Source organism: Equus przewalskii, chromosome 13, assembly GCF_037783145.1.
Source record: "Equus przewalskii isolate Varuska chromosome 13, EquPr2, whole genome shotgun sequence".
Taxonomy (NCBI): domain Eukaryota; kingdom Metazoa; phylum Chordata; class Mammalia; order Perissodactyla; family Equidae; genus Equus; species Equus przewalskii.
The window spans coordinates 83621465-83641076 of NC_091843.1; the positions used below are offsets into that span (position 1 = coordinate 83621465).

Below are 19612 nucleotides of genomic sequence, written 5' to 3' on the forward strand. Positions count from 1 at the left end.
AACTTGCCCACAAATCAAAATTCAGACCCAAATGGCTTTATCAGGAAGAAATAATACCAATTCTACATAAACTTTTCCAGAAAGTTAAAGAAGAGAGAATACTTCCCAACTCATTCTACAAGGTCAGCGTTATCTTGCCGCCAAAATGAGACAAAGACATCCTAGTAAAGAAAACCAAGAACCAGTATCCCACATAAATGTAGATGCAAAAATTCTTAACAAAAATTAAACAAACATAATCCAACAGTTATAAAGAGGATGTTGTACACTAAGAGGAAGTGGAGTTTATCCCAGGAATGTAGGTTGGTTTAACATTTGAATATCAGTCAATGCAATGTGTCATCTCAGTAAACACCGAAAAAGCGTTTGACAAAATCCAACATTCATTGTTTGTAATTCACAGCAAACTGAGAATTAAAGAGAACTTCCTCAGTAGGATAAAATCCAGCACTGACATACTATTTTCGTGGTAAAATACTGAATGTTTTACCCTGGCAGTCAACAATAAAGCAAGTGTGTCAATTTTTACTACTTCCATTCAACATCATACTGGAGGTTCTAGCCACTGCACTCAGGCAAGAAAAAGGGAAAAAAGGCAAACAGAAAAGAAGAGGTAAAATTGTCTTTATTTGCAGGCAACATGATCATCTATATAGAAAACCTAAGGTGGAAAAGGGCAGTGATGTGATACGAAGCTCAACAGGTAAATAGGGGCCAGGCTATGAAGGTTTTTTAATCTACAATAAGGGGTGCCCAGAGTTTCATAAGGGCAATTCATAACCATTAAACATTTTTTACATTTTTCAGATTTGCAGTTAGAGAGTGTATTTTGATTGCATTGTGGAACATCTGTTGAGGACTTCCTTAAGACTCAAGACAGAGACTTTAGATAGAAGTCTTTGGAAATAGAAATAATATAGATGCAAGATGATAGTTGCCTACACTAAGGCGGTAATGGTAGAGATGGAGAGATGTGAACAGATTTGATAACTGTTCAAAGATGGAATTGACAGAACCTTTACTGCATGTGGGGGATGGGGTATAATGAGGAATGCAGCACGACTCATGTGTTTCAGGCTTGGGAAACTGGATAGGTAGTAGAACTGTTCTGTGAGATAGGTAACATGGGAGAAGGAATAAGGTTGGGGGTAGGAGGTGGGAAGATGAGATGAATTGTAGATATGTGGAGCTCGAAGTGCTTTTCGATAGCCAAGCGATGATGTGCTAGAAGCAGTTTATACAAATATCTGCGTAAGGAGACAAGTTTGTTTGTTTGTTTGTTTGTTTTTATTTTTTTAAGTTTGAGTTCATAATAGTTTACATCATTGTGAAATTTCAGTTGTACGTTACTTGTCTGTCACCACATAAGTGCTCCCTTTCACCCCCTCTGCCCACTTCTCACCCCCCTTCCCCTGGTAACCACTGAACTGTATTTTCTTTGTCCACGTGTTTGTTCGTATCCCACATATGCGTGAAATCATCTGGTGTTTGTCTTTCTCAGTCTGGCTTATTTCACTTAGCATAATTCCCTCCAGGTCCTTCCATGTTGTTGGAAATGGGATGATTTTGTCCTTTTTATGGCTGAGTAGTATTCCATTATATATATGTATATACCACATCTTCTTTATCTAATCATCAGTCATTGGGCACTTGGATTGTTTCCATGTCTTGGCTATTGTGAATAGTGCTGAAATGAACATAGGGATACATATTTTACTTTGGATTGTTGATTTCAAGTTGTTTGGGTAGATACCCAGTAGTGGGATAGCTGGGTCGTATGGTATTTCTATTTTTAGTTTTTTGAGGAATCTCCATACTGTTTTCCATAGTGGCTACACCAGTTTGCATTCCCACCAGCAGTGTATGAGGGTTCCCCTTTCTCCACACCAATAACAACACCTGTTATTTTTACTTTTAGTGATTTCAGCCATTTTGACAGGCATAAGGTGGTACCTTAGTGTAGTTTTGATTTGCATTTCCCTGATGGTTAGTGATGTTGAACATCTTTTCATTTGTTTATTGGCCATCTGTATATCTTCTTTGGAAGAATGTCTGTTCACATCCTCTGCTCATTTTTTGATCAGGTTGTTTGTTTTTTTGTTGTTCAGTTGTGTAAGTTCCTTATATATTATGGAGATTAACCCCTTACCGGATATATGATTTGCAAATATTTTCTCCTGAGTGGTGGATTGTCTTTTTGTTTTGATCCTGATTTCTTTTGCCTTGCAGAAGCTCTCTAGTCTGATGAACTCCCACTTGTTTATTTTTTCTTTTGTTTCCCTTGTCTGAGAAGATGTGGTATTCAAAAAGATCCTTTTAAGTTGTATATCAAAGAATGCACTACCTATATTATCTTCCAGGAGTTTTATGGTTTCAGGACTTATCTTCAAGTCTTTGATCCATTTTGAGTTTATTTTTGTGTGTGGCATGAGATAATGGTCTACTTTGATTCTTTTGCTTGTGGCTGTCCAGTTTTCCCAGCACCTTTTATTGAAGAGACTATCTTTTCTCCATTGTATGTTCTGGCACCTTTGTTGAAGATTAGCTGTCCATATATGGGTGGTTTTATTTCTGGGCTTTCAGTTCTGTTCCATTGATCTGTGTGTCTGTTGTTGTACCAGTACCATGCTGTTTTGATCACTATGACTTTGTAGTACATTTTGAAGTCAGGGATTGTGATGCCTCCAGCTTTGTTCTTTTTTCTCAGGATTGCCATAGCAATTCAGGGTCTTTGCCCCATATGAATTTTTGGATTCTTTGTTCTATTTCTGTGAAGAATGTCATTGGGCTTCTGATTGGGATTGCATTGAATCTGCAGATTGCTTTGAGTAGTATGGACATTTTGACTATGTTTATTCTTCCAATCCATGTGCATGGAATCTCTTTCCATCTCTTTATGTTGTTGTCTCTTTCTTTCAGTATTGTCTTATAGTTTTCATTGTATAAGTTCTTCCCTCCTTAGTTAAATTTATTCCTAAGTACTTTATTCTTTTTGTTGCGATTGTAAATGGAATTGTATTCTTGAGTTCTCTTTCTGTAAGTTTGTTATTAGAGTACAGAAATGCAACCGAGTTTTGTAAGTTGATTTTGTACCCTACAACTTTACTGTAGTTGTTAATTATTTCTATTAGTTTTCCGATGGATTCTTTAGGGTTTTTTGTATATAAGATCATGTTGTCTGCAAACAGTGAGAGTTTCACTTCTTCACTCCCTATTTGGATTCCTTTTGTTCCTTTGTCTTGCCTAATTGCTCTGGCCAAAACTTCCAGTACTATGTTGAATAAGAGTGGCGATAGTGGGCATCCTTGTCTTGTTCCTGTTCTCAGAGGGATGGCATTTAGTTTTTCCCCATTGAGTTGATGTTAGCTGTGGGTTTGTCATGTATGGCCATTATTATGTTGAGGTAATTTCCTTCTATCCCCATTTTGTTAAGAGTTTTTTATCATAAATGGATGTTGCATCTTGTCAAATGCTTTCTCTGCATCTATTGAGATGATCATGTGGTTTTTATTCCTCATTTTGTTAATGTGGTGTATCATATTGATTGATTTTCGGATGTTGAACCATCCCTGTGTCGTAAGGAGACAAGTTTTGAAGTGAAGTAATAGATGGGAAGATACCAGATGATAATTGAAGCCATGGGAATGGAAAAAATTGCCTTGGGAGAGGATGTAATACGAGTAGAAAGTGGGCTTGGGAGAGAAACCAGTTTATAAAGGAAGAGGGACATGAAAGTGAGATTAGGAAGGGTGAATCAAAGGGGTAAGGGAAAAACCTAGAGAAAGTGTTATGGAAAGAGATGCTTTTGGAAAGGAGAAAGAGGGTAATATTGTCAAATGCTGCTGAGAGATGTCTTAACTAGCAATTATATAGAGGTTACTATGGACCAAGCACTGTTGTAAACAGTTTTGCATGTATTCATTTAATTTTCTCAACAATCCTTTGGGCCAGATATTGTTAGATCTCAATTTTGCAGATGAGAAAAGTTAGGTACAGAGAACTCAAGTGACTTGTCCAAGAACGTGCATAGCTAGTAAGTGACAGAATCCAGATTTGTACTCATGCAATTTGACTTTATAATTTGTGCTCTTGACCAGCAACATAAAAGAGAAAAGTGACAAATGGATTTAACAATAAGGCTTTCACTGATAACTTTAGTCAGTTTTAGTGGATCAATGGGGGCAAAAATCTGATTGGAGTAGAACAAGGAATGTATGAGAAAGGGGAGGTGCAAACAATTCTTTCATGAAACTTGGGTGTGAAAAGGAAGAGTAGGGACAATAGGAGAATGCTGTTTGAAATTTAGGAAGGGCTTTCTTAAGATTTGCAGAACTTAAATAAGTTTAAATACTGATGAGAGCAGGTAAGTGAAGAGAAGGGTTGAAGAGACGTGGGAGTTGGGGGGGGACACAGAGAGCGTCTGAACAAGATGAAAAGGCAGTAGTGAATGGGATCCATAGCAAATATAAATGGAGGGCCCCCAGGAGGGGTAAGACCTCTTTTATTGTCACAGTGGGGAAGAAGGAAAGCATGGATGTGGATGCATATAAACTTGTAGGTTTCCTGCTGTTCCAACTCCTTCAATCTCAATTTCTCTCTCTCTCATAGATTTGAAACAGAGATGAGAATTCTCTGTGTCAGCAAGTTACTGCCCATTTAACTTGGACTTCTGTTGGCTAACGGGGAGAGGGAAGAGCATCCTTCTACTTTGCTATTGAAATACAGGTTTCTAACACTGAGCTGGGGAAGTCTTTCTGGTACTCGCATGGAGGACTTTCTACCACTTTTGAAGAATCACATTTGCAATTACCACAAAACGAACATACTACTTGGTATTCCGTACTGGGGTAATTCTGTATTGATAGAAAAGGTCAAGTATAAAGATAATGTGCAAAATATTCAGCTAGAGGTGATAGTAATCATGATACGCAGTATTTCTTTATAAACAATTGTCTAGAACGTGGGGTCAGCAAACTACAGCCTACTGCCTGTTTTCGTAAGTGAAGTTTCGTTTGGAACTGTATTGGAACATAGCCACTTCCATCCTTGATGTATGTCTGTGGCAGTTTTTGCACTACAATGTCAGAGTTAAATAGTTACAGCAGAGACTATGGCTTGCGAAGCCTAAAATATTTACTATTTGGCCCTTTTGAGAAAAAACTTGCTGACCTCTTGTCTAGAATAATAAAGCAGTAAAGACTTGGAAAAAGTTTTTGAGAAAAAGAAGATACTAAAAATGTGAAGGGAGTTAGAAAAGTAAAAGATATTTAGGATATATTGCTAAATTAAAATATCACTTTACAAACCAATATAGATTATATCTTAACCTCATTTTTATTTTAAAAACATATTAAAATATTAATATTAGTTGTTTCTGAATGGTGAGATTACACTTGATTTTTATTTTATTATTCGTTCTTATGTGTTTTCTGATTTTTCTGCAGTGAACATGCCTTACTGTGTTATTAATAAAACCAACTAGTAGTAGACTAGGACGAGAATATAGAAGCTAAAGCAAATTAGAATGTGACGAATAGGGACTTGGGCAGGGACAAGCAAAGATGAGATGTCCTGGAAGGTGCATTTAAAAAATGCTTATTGTTGGTTACCAAAAAAGTTGGAGAAATTTTTTGATCATGCCACTAAAAACACTTTTATGTTAATTCCTTATATTTAACCCGCGTCTGACATGAGCGCTGCCTGAAAACATAGTTTCCCACAAAAAACAAAAAAGAGAGAAAAGAGACTTACATAAGTTATAAATTATATTTAGGCTTTTTTTCCTATTTCCAAAGATATAGATCTTTAAAGTTTAGTTTATGGAGATGTTCTTAATTTTTGTGATTTGTAGACAGTGCTTTATATTACTAATTTATTTTTAATTTGAAAAATTAAAATCAGTTATTTAGCAATAAATAAAACCTATACTTTAATATGTATGAAGTTGAGGGCTTTGCTTTATAAGAAGTCACAATTATGTCTTTGAAAAAAGGTGAACAGCTTTTATTTGGGCAAAAATAAGTCAAATTACAGACAGTAATCTTTTCAGTGAGGTACTGTTATTAACCAGATGCGACTTGAAGTAGTTTTACTGTGATGCTCTATTCTAATATCTGCGCTGTGGCACTACACAGGTGCTTACTGTGAAGTTCAGTGGATCTTGACAAGTATTAAGCTGATTTCAGTGGCTTTACTGTTAGGAATCATTCAAACAGAAGAGAAACCAGTTTTTATCAAATCTCGTATTTTAAGTCAACATACTTTTTGTTTAAATTATTATTATGAGTGACATTTATTATCTCTGTAGTGACCAGATCAGTTGTTGAGAGCAATCTCAAGATTGAAACTTAGGACACAAACTACTGACTTGCCCATAAATTGTCATGCAAAACAGACAGACAGAAACCCAAAGCAAAAACAAGCCAAAAGACACTTGTTCTCTGGGTCCTTTAAATATGAGTCTATAAATAAGTTGATGATTTATTAACTATAATTAAAATATAACTTGTAAGAGAAATTCTTATATAACTTTGTTAAAAAAAAGAATGCAAATCAATAGAGAATGAGCCTCAGAACAAGAATATATGTGGGTATATGTAGCGTTTTTATGTAAAATGTAAAATTTGAGCCTGTGTATCAACTAAAAATGTAAATAATTATATAAAATTAAATAATTCAATTATACATTTATAATTAAACACACATATATACATGTGTATAATGTGTATGTGTATACACATGTATATATATGGTGTATGTGTATAATTATATCCATCTGTTCCACTGACTAGTGTGACAGTGAATAATGGAATGATTTTGAATGAAAAATTTCAGTAATAAGTATATTTAAAAGAAATTTCCTGTTAATGAAATCCATTATATTACGGAATTCTCTTAAAGGGAAGTGGTAGAAATCTTGCTGCTTGTTATTTAACAGTGCACTGAAAAAATCCACACATTGTTGGGAGCAAACTTCATCAGCCGGAGATGTACAAGATATCCTAATAGATCTTATCTGTATCTGACATTTATTTTTCAAGTTGAGTTTAATCATAATGTAGACTGGAATCTGTTTTTGTTGCTTATGCAAGCACCCTCTTTTTTTTTTTTTTAATTAATGTGTTTCTCATTTATTCAGGAAGTCTCTAATGACATTTGGGGAGGGGAAGACTTATTAGCTTCCTTCCTGAGTAATGCAGCTTTTATTTCTTGTTGCAGTTGTGGTCTCAGCCAAAAACCAATGTTGGACAGAAGGAGGGAGTAAGGAAAGAGGATAGGAGGGAGGGAAGGGTGAAGGGAGGAAGGGCTAGAAAGAAAAGAAGAAAAAACAAAAAAGGCAAACAGGAACATTAACTATACTTGTATAAAAATGTAAAAAATTGTAAAATGTTCTGCTAAAACAGCAAGATCCTGTCTTTGTCTCATTTCTACTGTCTGCTGCTCTGATGATATCATTCTATTCAAATATAAATAAATGAGGCAATATGTATATTTTTGGTGACGATGTTGCTGTTACTGAATTTCTAAGTAATAGAAACATTTTAAAGGAGAGTTGTTCTGGTTATACTTTTTTCTGAATTTTCATATGACTACTGGAAAATAGCTAGCCATCTCATATAGCTTTCTAAGTTTACTTCAGTAATATATATTAACATTGTGAGTAAATTCTGCCCAAATCTGAGATCTGGGAGATAGCTGGAGAGTAGTGAGTGGAGAGGTGCAGGGCGGGGTGTGTCAACTCCTGTTGGGGAAAGAGTTTCAGCATTTGATCATACATATTTGATCTAACGACTTTTATATTAAAAGCTATGGAAGGTAAAATTTGACAAAATCTTAGCTGATGGGGATTTTGAGAGGGAAAAGTTCCTGGAAGGAGATGGATTTCAAAAGGCTCACAGACACTACTCTGAGATATTAAAATGACACTTTCTAAATCATCCTTAGGGTTTTGAAAGGTAACTATTTGAGTCTTCTTTCCAAATTATTATAATGCTGCAAGTATTAGGTTGCATTCCACTCTTCATTTGTCAAAGATCAAGTGTCTCGTCCATTTTCACAACTTTGCTTTCAAGTTTTCTCCACATGAAGTGAAGAAAAAGTAAACCAACATTTTGGAGGATTGTTTCCCCCTTTTCAAATCCTTCTGAAATAAATCCTTTTCCTGAAAGATTCTCATATTTTTATAATTAATCTCTCAGCCTTTGTGATTTCTGTAAATCTGCAAGTTGTCTTAGAGAAAATAAAACATAAAAGGTAGTTACAGACTAGGGTCACGAGTTCCGGAATATGTACATGTGCACATTTCATCATGGCTCTGTTCGACCTTATGATACATTTATGTGGAAAGTAAACTCCGTGTTGTTAATCAAATCACTGAGGGTTTAAGTGACTCTCCCAAAGCCACATAGAAAATGGGTGATAGGGCTGGAGTGAGGATCCAGGCCTTCGTGGCTGATGCTCAGCAGTGATGCAGTCTCATTATCGCCATCGTTTCTTGGATTCCTACTGGGCTCGCAGTCCTCCTCCTGGCAGTTTGTAGCCTCCCTCAGAAGCTCTGACCTATTTTTAATGTTGCCTTTGCGAGTGAAGAGATAATATTACATGCTGTGTTTTACACATTGCTGTGGAAAATGGATGAAGAAAAATTTATAAATTCCATACCTACTCGGCATTTTCATGCTCTTTATAATTACGAAAAGTCTATCACCATTCGAGTCATAAGTTAACTAAAACATTAGACTATCTCAAACTGTATTTTGTTCTACTCCCTCCTCCCCCACATGTGTACCCTCACATTATTTTCTGTAAATCTTGTTTTAGTTTGTTTTGACTACGTAAATCTCTGGTTTCTTCATGTAGTTTCTGATTATAATTTGATAAGTGGTTTATTCTTCTTAAATATGGGTATTTATTCTAAATATATATACTATGTGAAACCAAGTCATTTGAATGTAACAGCTAATGCTGAACATACCTCGTAGACTCTTGTTTGCTTATGTATCTCTCAATACAGGAATTAACACAGGTATTCACACATTCAAGAACTCGCTTCGTGTGTTGTTGGCTTCATGCTACAAAGCGAAATAAATCTGTTTCCAATTTTTTCCTAAACCCAAATGAGTATACCTGGGAAAGGAATATGAGAGAGATCACAAATATGTATCGAAGGTGGTTAGTAAAACATGAGTTTTGCTCACTTATACCTTTTAATGCTCAATTGTTTTCTTAAAATAGGCTGCATCTTGATCTTAGAAATTCCCTGAAATGTATAACTAGCATAAAAAGTATAATAACTTTAAAAATATTTAATAGATATCAGCATCTTAAAAAAATAGTCTTGAGCCAGCCGTGCTGGCCTAGTGGTTAAAGTTCTGCGCACTCCACTTCAGCAGCCTGGGTTCAGTTCCTGGGCACAGAACCACACACCTCGTCTGTCAGCAGCCATGCTGTGGTGGTGGCTCACATAGAGGAACTAGAAGGACCTACAACTAGAATATACAACTAGGTACTGGGGCATTGGGGAGGAAAAAAAAGAGAGAGAGAGCGCAAGATTGGCAACAGACGTTAGCTCAGGACAAATCCTTCCCAGAAAAAAAAAAGTCATGTAGGTATTAAAAAAAAAAATTACATATGACATAAAAATAAGCATAAATTCAGTTGTTTCTGACTACAATTGATAAATTATACATTTTTTAATTCCAGAAAACTTAATTCTATACCATGTTCAGTACTGAAATATAATTACTAAATCCTTTACTTGACAGGTGACCATCAAAAAATTTTAAGCAAAATTTAAATTGAGAACTTTACTGGAGGAAATTCAGTTCCATTCCTTTATGTAAGAAAAATACTTTTAATAAGTAGTAGAGAATAAGTAGAAAATTTCCCTTGGAGAGTCATTTGTTATTCAAGGTTTCACATTGAGAAAGATTGATTCTAGACTTCCAAAATGTTATGTTAACTCTGCATAAAACCAACATTTGTATTTCTAAAAGTTTTTAAATTATGAATATAATAAAACTCCAAAAATGGTTACCTAAGGTGCTTCACTTGAACTGCCATTAAGTAGGAAACCTGTGCTTGTGCATGTGTTAAATATCCTCTGAATATAAAAATCATCAGATTTATTGTTATGAAGCAGATACATATACTTAAGGAAAAATAAGGTCATGTTTTTCTAATTTCTGAAGTCTGAGCTTTCTTTTTTCTATGATTCCTCTACTTATAGTAAAATATGATGCCTGTGTTTTGGGAGCTCAGAACTAGCTTGATAAGTATAAGTTCTTATCCATGATTCTATGGAATATAAACAAGATGCCAAGTCCTAAAATTATATTTATGTGGTTAATCAAGTAGAGATTTATCAATCATGTTAGATTTTTGTAGAGAATGAAATTGTCCCATTCAACTCAGTTAAAATCAACTGAGGGCTATTTTGAAGTTTTAGACCATTTGTGCAAATTCAAAATAAAGATTAAATAGTGGATCAGTGTGATTTTTTCATCCCTCTGTTTTTAAAATATTTAAACTGTTGCTTTTCATTTTCTCATTAATGAAATTACTTTGGTAAAAGAATTTGGAGTAGTTTAATACGATGTGTTTGTAACATTATTTATTGAACACCTAGCTATTAAGTCTAAGGTGGTGAATGAGGTTTCGTTGGATAATAGAGACTATAGGACGTTATCATGGTCTTGAAGTAAAGAGTCAAAACCCAACACATGAAAAGTTGAACAAAAAAATTTAATGTTGGTGTCAGAGATAAAAATAGTATCAGAAGCATAGTTATGCTTTCCAAGTTTCAGAAAATGGACTTGGAGTATAAAATATAGCTAAGTACTAATTAACGTTTAAGTACAACAACGTAGAGTAAAATTCATTTACGCTGAAGTTTAATCAGTCCAGCAGCAAGCAGGAGTAAATGTATCAGAGATACTCTTTTATTTCTTTGAACTGTGAATCTGGACATGTATCTTTAAGATGGGAGTTGGGGGGAGAGTATGGGGAAGTGTAACAAAAAAGTAAAGGCGATGTGGTATCCTTTTGAGAGAAGATTGCTATCTAGGAAAAGATGGCACAAAAGGAGAGAATGGATGCACCAAAACCCATTGACCTTAAGATTATAATTTCTTATGGTGCTTTAAAAAATCATAATGTGTTATTAACAGGCAGTCAATCAATAAATGTTCAGTAAAATCACTGTCATAATAATAACTCTTTATAGAAATAATTTTTGGACAGATCATTCATTTATTTTTTCAATAGATACTATCAAACCATTGTATATGGAGGGTATTGAGGTGTAGGCACTCTTCTTCTTTCCAAGGGGCTTATAGTTTTAGCGTGGTGGAGCAGATGCATATACAAAACTATAACAGGATGCAGGATACATGTAGGAAGGTAGTAGAAATAAAGCCTGGAAACCCACTTCAGATTCAGAGCACAGAGGGCCTTATTATAAGGCTAAGAAATGTAGAATTAATTTAGGTAGATGGGATTCATGGTAGATATTTGAATGTGTCAGTGACATGATTAGAGCAGAGGTATTTGATAGTGCCATTTGACATTGTCAGAGCAAAATGAGGGATTGAATGATGAGAAAGATAAAGGCAGAAAGGTAGATCAAATGCTATTTTATTTCAATGGTACAGTTAAGGTATGGTAATGACTGAACCAGGGCTTCAACATTATAGATGAAAAGGGAGAAAGATGATTTTGAAAAATTTGGAAATTCAGAATTTTTAAGCCTTGGAGCGGGATGGTAGCTCATCAGTTACAAGTTTACTTTGCTAATTTAAAACATGTGACATACCTTGCTCATTAAGCATTTACACTGCTCTTTCTTAGATAAAAATGAATTAATATCCTAATTAAGTTTGTACAAACTTTTAGTTTGTAAAAGATAAGACTACTTTTCTAATATTCATGACCCGCATTAGTAAATCCAATGGAGGAAGAAACAGGAAGCACCATTTTTTACTCATTTCCCTTTAATTCATACAAATGTCTTGAAATGTTGTTTAGGCAGAAGTGATATACATTAGATCCATAGTTAAAATATTTTCTTAAGAAATCTAGGCCTGATTTAGTGTTGTCTGAACATATATTTCTTGATAGACTCCATTTCGTTTTTGGTCAGGATTTGCCCTTTTACTCTAAAGGCCCAAACTATGAGTGATGATTGCTCTAGGTGAAAATTCCTAACAATCATTATTCCAAAAAATTCCAAGAGAATTCTTTGTGAGTGATTCTTGAGAAAATGTATATATTCAGACTCTACAGAATGTATTTTAACATTTTAAATTTTATGTTTATAAGATTGGCACTTTCTTTTGAAAAGTCATTTTTTATAAAGATAGTTGATCCGTAAATCTGATTTTTCTCTTCTAGTAGCGTGACCAACAGTTACCGTGAATTCATAATATTTTACTAAAGTCAGTGGAGAGGAGAAATAGAAATGACACTTGTTCTAAGAAAATTAAGGCCTTTTTAACAGAGACTAGCAGTTTTATCTTTGGACATATATGTTCTGCTAATAAAGAATTTTATCCCTTAGACCTCAAAGACCTATTATAAATGTAGCTTAAGCCTCAAAAGGACTAAAGCTCTTGAAAGGTAAGGTTCAAGACACTGAAAAAGTATTTATACATATTGTGGGAGAAGCATACTTTTTCTAATTAGTTCTCCTACGTAGAGAGAAAGACATTTTCAAATTTTACCTAAAAATTAACTTCTATACAGTGATATAACTGAAATTGCATATCATGGATTATACACTTGATTGGGTTGAGGTATAGAATAATCATCTGAAAGAGAACATTATGCAGGGTAGCTTAGGAATGAGGAACATAAGCTTTGAAATCAGAACTGAATTGAAAACTGTAATTTTACTACATAGTTACATATGACCTGGATAAGCTGGATAGCATATTTGTGCCATAGCTTTCTTATTCATAAAGTAGAAAATATAATGCTATTCACGGCTACTGTAATGATTCTATGAGGTCGTATACAACACTCAGTACAATGCCTAGCACCCAGTAGGCACTCAATAAATGGTAGCCATTGTTCTTGATTTTAATAAGATCAACTAGGCTTATACCTAAACATTCCCTTTAAAACTGTTAGAGGCAAGAGGAAGGGAAGGGGATTTCATTTGTCTAGGTCACCAAGAATGGAGTGGACATCAGATTCTGGGCGCATAGGTTCATGACGAAGAAATCAAAAATAAAATATTCTCTCTGCCTTCTTACAAGTCAGTTTTTCTCTTCTGGCCACTTCTGTAACATTTTTATGGTATCGGAATTAAAGATTTTGCATTAACACTGTTTCCCCTCCTAATTTGGCATATACTGCTTTGCATTATACAATGCTTATTTTAATGTTCGTATAAGCTGCCCTGCTGTGCCCTTGAAAGCACAAAACATGTCTTGTTCGTTAGTATTGCAGAGTACGTCACACCAAGTACATACTCAATAGAGTACATACTCAACAAGTATCATAAATGAAATCACTGAATCTCAGTTATTTCATATACTGTGCCTGAGAGTCAGAGGTACTTGGTTCTTTATCACTTTAACCACAATAAAGTACATGGTGACATTTTTGGACTTCATTCACAAACCTCATTATTTCTATGATGATTATTAGTAGTATTACTACTAATTATTTTTATTATTATTTCTTAAAATGATTTTATGTTTTGTATTAGTCAAAGTACATAACTGATTGTAAAAACAATCCCAAATCTCAGTGCCTTAATATAATAAAAGTTTATTTCTTGCTATGTCAGCCTAGAGTGGGTAGGATTGTCAGATAAAACATAGGATCCCCAGGAGGAGTGATATTTGTAATAAGCATCATGGCTGCATAAGACAACAACTATTCCCCTCCTTCAACAACAAAAATTCAGCATCCACCCACAAACAGAAGTGCCTTTGTGAGAGTTGTGGGACCTTGTGGTTGTGGGAGTCGTTGCACGATAGGCCAGGGTACCCGGGAGGAGCCTCAACCATGGGTGGTGCATCAGGTCATAGTCAGACAGTCTTAGGTACGAGGTGTGGAACCTCTAGGAGACTATGAAGCAGTTTTGAGCCCTCTCAGCTGTGGTGCGGGAATGCCTACAGAACAGTGACTCAGGTAGTCACTTTCAGATGAGAGAAGCTTGGTGAAAGTCCAATTTTCCAGAGAAGTTCCAGCACTCCATGGAGGGAAAAAACAAAGCAAAACAAAACGAATTCTCATATATATATATGAATTTGGATGCATTGAAGTGGTAAGAGGAACAGCTTGTCTTTGCTGGCATTGTCCCTCCCCCTGGGCAGCACAGTTTAGGATTAAACTAGACAGTCTGTGATTTCTTCTGTCGGGGGGAAAGGAGTCGGTGAGTGAATGCTTGATGCTTGATTTTCCCAGCTGTGTGACTCACTCTTGAAGAGACTCCGTACTCTCTCACAGCATCACAGCCCCAAGAGCATTCAAGAGGGAGCTCCTTGACTAGTGGGAGGGAGCAGATTGGGAGAGCAGCTTATAAGATTCCTGGAGGGCCTTGAAAGGATGAGGTTCCTGCTGACTGTGTTCTGGTCTCCATCAGGAAGCCTGCACACAGGCAAAGGGGAGGTCTTCACGCACCGATCCCCCAAGCTGACCCACGGGCACCCTCAGTGCACTACACGCCAAAACCACTCTTCCTTGGCTCTGAAGCTGGCTCCCTGTGCAGCTCCCATGGCTCTGATAGGCATGGAGCAAGTGCAGAAAACAGGCCAGGGTCTATGGGCAAGGGAGAAACCGCAAACTTGAGCTGTGGCGCCACCGTCAAGAAAACAAAAGAGGCTCTCAGCAGCTGGCCTGGTGCATTATAGGATGGAGAGAAGACACACAAGCTTAAGAATTCTGCCACAAAAGGGAGCAAGAAGTGTGGAGCAGTTGTATCTATACAAGGTCAGGGAACACCTCAGAATCTATAGCAGGACTGGCATGAGGTATTGTAACCCTGAAGGCAGTTAATAAAAACTGGAGGAGGTGACTGCTACTTGGAATGTGGAAACAGCAATGCAGAACTCCAAGAAATGTGAAAAATCAAGGAAACATGATATCACCAAAAGATCACAATAATCTTCCAGTAACCAAACCCAGCGACATGGAGATCTACAATTTACCTGATAAAGAATTTTAAGGAAACTCAGTGAGCTATAAGAAAACACAGTTCAACAAAATCAGGAAAACAGTATGCAATCAAAATGACAAATTTAGGAAAGAGATAGAAATCATAATAAAGAACCAAACCAGAAATTCTGGATCTGAAGAATTCAATGAATGGAATGAACATCGCAATACAGACCATCAGTATCAGAGTAGACCAAATAGAAGAAAGAATTAATGAGATAGAGGGAAGGAACTTTGAAATAACCTGGTCTGAGGAGAAAAAAGAATGAAAAAGAGTGAAGAAGGCCTATGTAATCCATGGGCCACTATCAAAAAAACCAATGTCCAGATCATTGCAGTCCCAGAAGGAGAAGAAGGAGAGAATGGGACAGATAGCTTATTTAAAGAAATAATGGCCAAGAGCTTCCCACCCAACATTGGAGCACCTAAACCTGGGGAGAGATTTGGACATTCACATTCATGAAGCGTATAGATTACTCCATTATTTCAATCCAAAAAGACCTTCTCCAAGACATTATAATAAAACTGTCCAAAACCAAAGACAAAGAATCCTAAAGGCAACAAGAGAAAAGAATATTATGACCTAAAAAGAAACCCCCATCGGGCTGTCAGCTGATATCTCAGCAGAAACCTTACAGGCCTGGAGAGAATGGGACAATGTATTCAAAGTGCTGAAAGAAAAAAATTGCCAACCAAGAACACTCTATCTGGCAAAGTTATCCCTAAGAAATGAAGGAGAAATTAAAACTTTCCCCGACAAACAAGAGGTGAGGGAATTCATTACCACTAGATCTGCCTTAGAAGAAATGCTGGAAGGAGTTCTTCAAGCTGACATGAAAGGATGCTAACTAGTAACATGAAAACATATGAAAATATACAACACACTGATAAAGGCAAATATATAGCCAAATTCAGAAAACTCTAATACTATAATATGATATGTTAAGCACTTGACTCTAATATAAAGCTCAAAGGATAAGAGTATTAATAATTATAGCTACTATAATTAATGAATACAGAATATAAAAACAGGCAAATTGTGACATTAAAAACATAAATGGGGGAGTAAAAGGGTAGAGGTTTTGTATGTGATTGAAGTTAAGTTGTTATCAGCATAATATAGATTGTTATATTTTATATGTCACTTGGTAACCACAAGCCAAATCTATAGTAGACTCAGAAAAAATAAAGACAAGGGAATCAGAGCATACAATCTGGAAAATCACCAATTCACAAAGGAACACAGCAAGAGAGTCAAAAAAGAGCAGGGGAACTACAAAACAACCAGAAAATAATTAATAAGATGGCAGTAGTAAGTCCTTACATATCAATAATTATTCTAAATGTAAATGGATTGAATTCTGCAAAAGGCAGAGAGTGGCTGGATGGATAAAAGAAACAAGACCCAAGTATATGCTGCCTCTAAGAGACTTGCTTTAGCTTTAAGAAAACACATAGGCTCAAAGTAAAGGGATGGAAAAAGATACTCCATGCAAGTGGAAACCAAAGGACAGCAGGGGTAGCTATACTTATATCAGACAAAATAGACTTTAAGGCAAAAATGTAACAACAGACAAAGAAGGTTATTATATAATGGTGAAGGGGTCAACTCATCAAGAAGACATAACAATCATAAATATATACACACCCAACATTGGAGCACCTAAATATATTGAGCAAATACCAGCAGATCTTAATGGAGAAATAGACAACAATGCAATAAGAATAGAGGATTTCTGTACCCCAAATTCAGCAATGGATAGATCACCCAGATAGAAAACAAACAAGGAAATGGACTAGAACCATACTTTAGGCCAAATGGACCTAACAGGCATATATAGGAAGAATACACATTCTTCTCAAGCACACACACAACATTCTCAAGGATAGATCATATGATAGGTCACAAAACAAACTCATTGATTCTTTGACCTACCCAAGAGTTGTTGAATGCCTGCTCTTTGCAGGATAGAGTATGTATAATTGACACTATGTATGAGTATGCATAATCACTTTGAAGACAACTATCAAATATAACCCTTGATATACTCAATGTCATGCTTTTTTAGTCATATAAATAGTGATGATAGTTTTGTTTTAATCCCCAAATAGGCTACCTCCTGATTCTCGTGGTGGTCACTGACATTTCAAGATATTTGCCTAGAGTGAATCATGTCATTTGTGGCCTAGTTGCAGAAGAGACTAATTTATATGAGGATTAGCTCTTCAATCTCATCAGCATTGTCTTCTATCCCACTAACACACCCCAAATGAAAAGAGAAATATGTTATAGTTAATATTTTTAGGTAAATTAATTTTTAGGCTTTGATCATAGAAATTCCATAACATAATTTTGGTTTCTTTATTAAACAATGAAGTTGGAAAAGCTCAGTGAGATTGGAATATGTTAAGGATGTTAATCATAACCTATCATGTCTTTAGAGAAAATTAACAAATTTTAAAATATTTCAAAATTCCTTTAGAAAATGAATCTAATTTTTCCTAGAGTAGATATAAAGTGCTACAATAATACCACAATTTTTGAAAATAAGGTACTCTTTCCCCTCCTGTGTTTTAATTAGGCATATAGATGAAGTTTTAAAAATTAAGACATAGAAACAAATCTAAATCTTAAAGGGAAATAAAACCTCATGTTTGCCTTAATTTTTGTTTCATGGAGAAGTGTCATCTTAGAATCATTTTTCTAGATAATTTCTTTAGTTTTCCCACCTACTTTTCACTGAAAGGCATAAAGTTATAGAATAGCTGAGTATTTAATATCTGCCAGGCCCAGTATTCTAAGCACTTTTCATGTATTAACTCATTTAATTTTCGTAGCAACCAACGTAATTGAGGTAGGTACTCTTGGTCATTCTCATAGTTCACATGAAGAAACTGAGGCAAAGAGAGTTTAAGACTAATTACTCAAAATTTGTTGAAGACTGTCCTTTCCCTGCTGAGGTACCTTGGCACCTTTGTCAAAAATCAAATGACCACTTAAGTCTGAGGCTATTTCTGGACTCTGTGTGTCTTCCAACTTTGTTCTTCTTTTTTTTTTTTAAGATTGTTTTGGCCATTCTAAGTATTTTACATTCTGTATAAATTTCAGAAATAGCCCATCAGTTTCTACATAAAAAAATCTGAGATTTTGATTGGGATAGTGTTGCATTTATAGCTCAATTGGGGTGAATCAACATCTTGAAAATATTAAATCTACTGTTTCATGAACATGTTATATCTCTCCATTAATTTAACTCTTCACTTTCTCTGAGCAATATTTTGTGGTTTTCACGGCACAGGTCTTAAACATATTTGTTAAGTTTGTTCTGAATATTTCATTTTTTTTTGTAATTGTTAATGGTATTTTTTAAGTTTTATTTTGCAATTATTTGTTCATAGCCTATTTAAATTCAATCAAGATTTATATTTAATCACTTTTTTGAGGACTCCTATGTATGTGATCATGTTGTTTGTGAATAAAGACAGTTTTACCTCTTTTTTTCCAATCTCTATGCCTTTTATTTCTTTTTCTTGCCTTATCGCTGTGGCTAGGATCTTGAATAAAATGTCAAGCAGAAATAGTGACAATGGACGTCTTCACTTTGTTCCTGACCCTAGAGGAAAGCATGCAGTGTTTCATCATTAAATATGACTCTAGCTATAGGTTTTTCATAGTTGGAACTTTATCAGGTTTAGGAAGTTCCTTTCTGTCTTTATTTTGCTGAGAGCTTTTTTTTAATCATGGATAGGTCTTCAATTTTGTCATATACAAATCCTTTTTCTTTACTTATTGAGTTGATCATGTGGTTTTACACCTTTCTCTTGTCAATATTAATTTTTAAATATTAAACCAACCTTGCATTTCTGGGAAAAATAAATCTCATTTGGTCATGATGTATTACTCTTTTTTTATATATTGTTGTGTTCTAATTTTCCTAATATTTTGTTAGAGATACTGGTGTGTACATTTTTGAGAGATGGCGGTCTGTGTTTTCTTTTCTGGTATTTTCCTTGTTGGGTTTTGGTGTCAAAGTAATACTGGCCTCATAAAATGATTTGCAAATTTTTATTCAGGCCTGGAGTTTTGTTGGTGGGAAGGTTTTTATTAAGAATTTATTTATTAAATGTAGAGCTATTTAGATTTTCTGTGTCATTTAAGGCCTGTTATGGTCATTATTTTTTCTTTCAAGGTACTTGTCCATTTCTTCTGTGTTATCAGATGTATTGGTGTACAGTTATTCATAGTATTCCCTTTTCACATCAGTGGGGTAACTATTGCTATCCCCTGATAAAGGTGATTTATGTCTTATTTCTTTTCTTGAGTCATGTTTATCAATTTTATTGAATTTTCAAAGAACCTGAATTTTTGTTCTATTAATTTTCTCTTTTTTTCCTCTTTTATACTTTATTGATTTCTGCTTTTGTCTTTACTGTTTTCTTCCTTCTG

The 19612-nt window shown here is 35.1% G+C and overlaps 1 protein-coding gene across 20 annotated transcripts in view; it reads left to right on the top strand.

Moving 5' to 3' along the window:
* Window positions 1–19612, top strand: part of SSBP2 (single stranded DNA binding protein 2) — a 293559-nt gene that overhangs the window by 167655 nt on the left and 106292 nt on the right. The window lies entirely within an intron of this gene.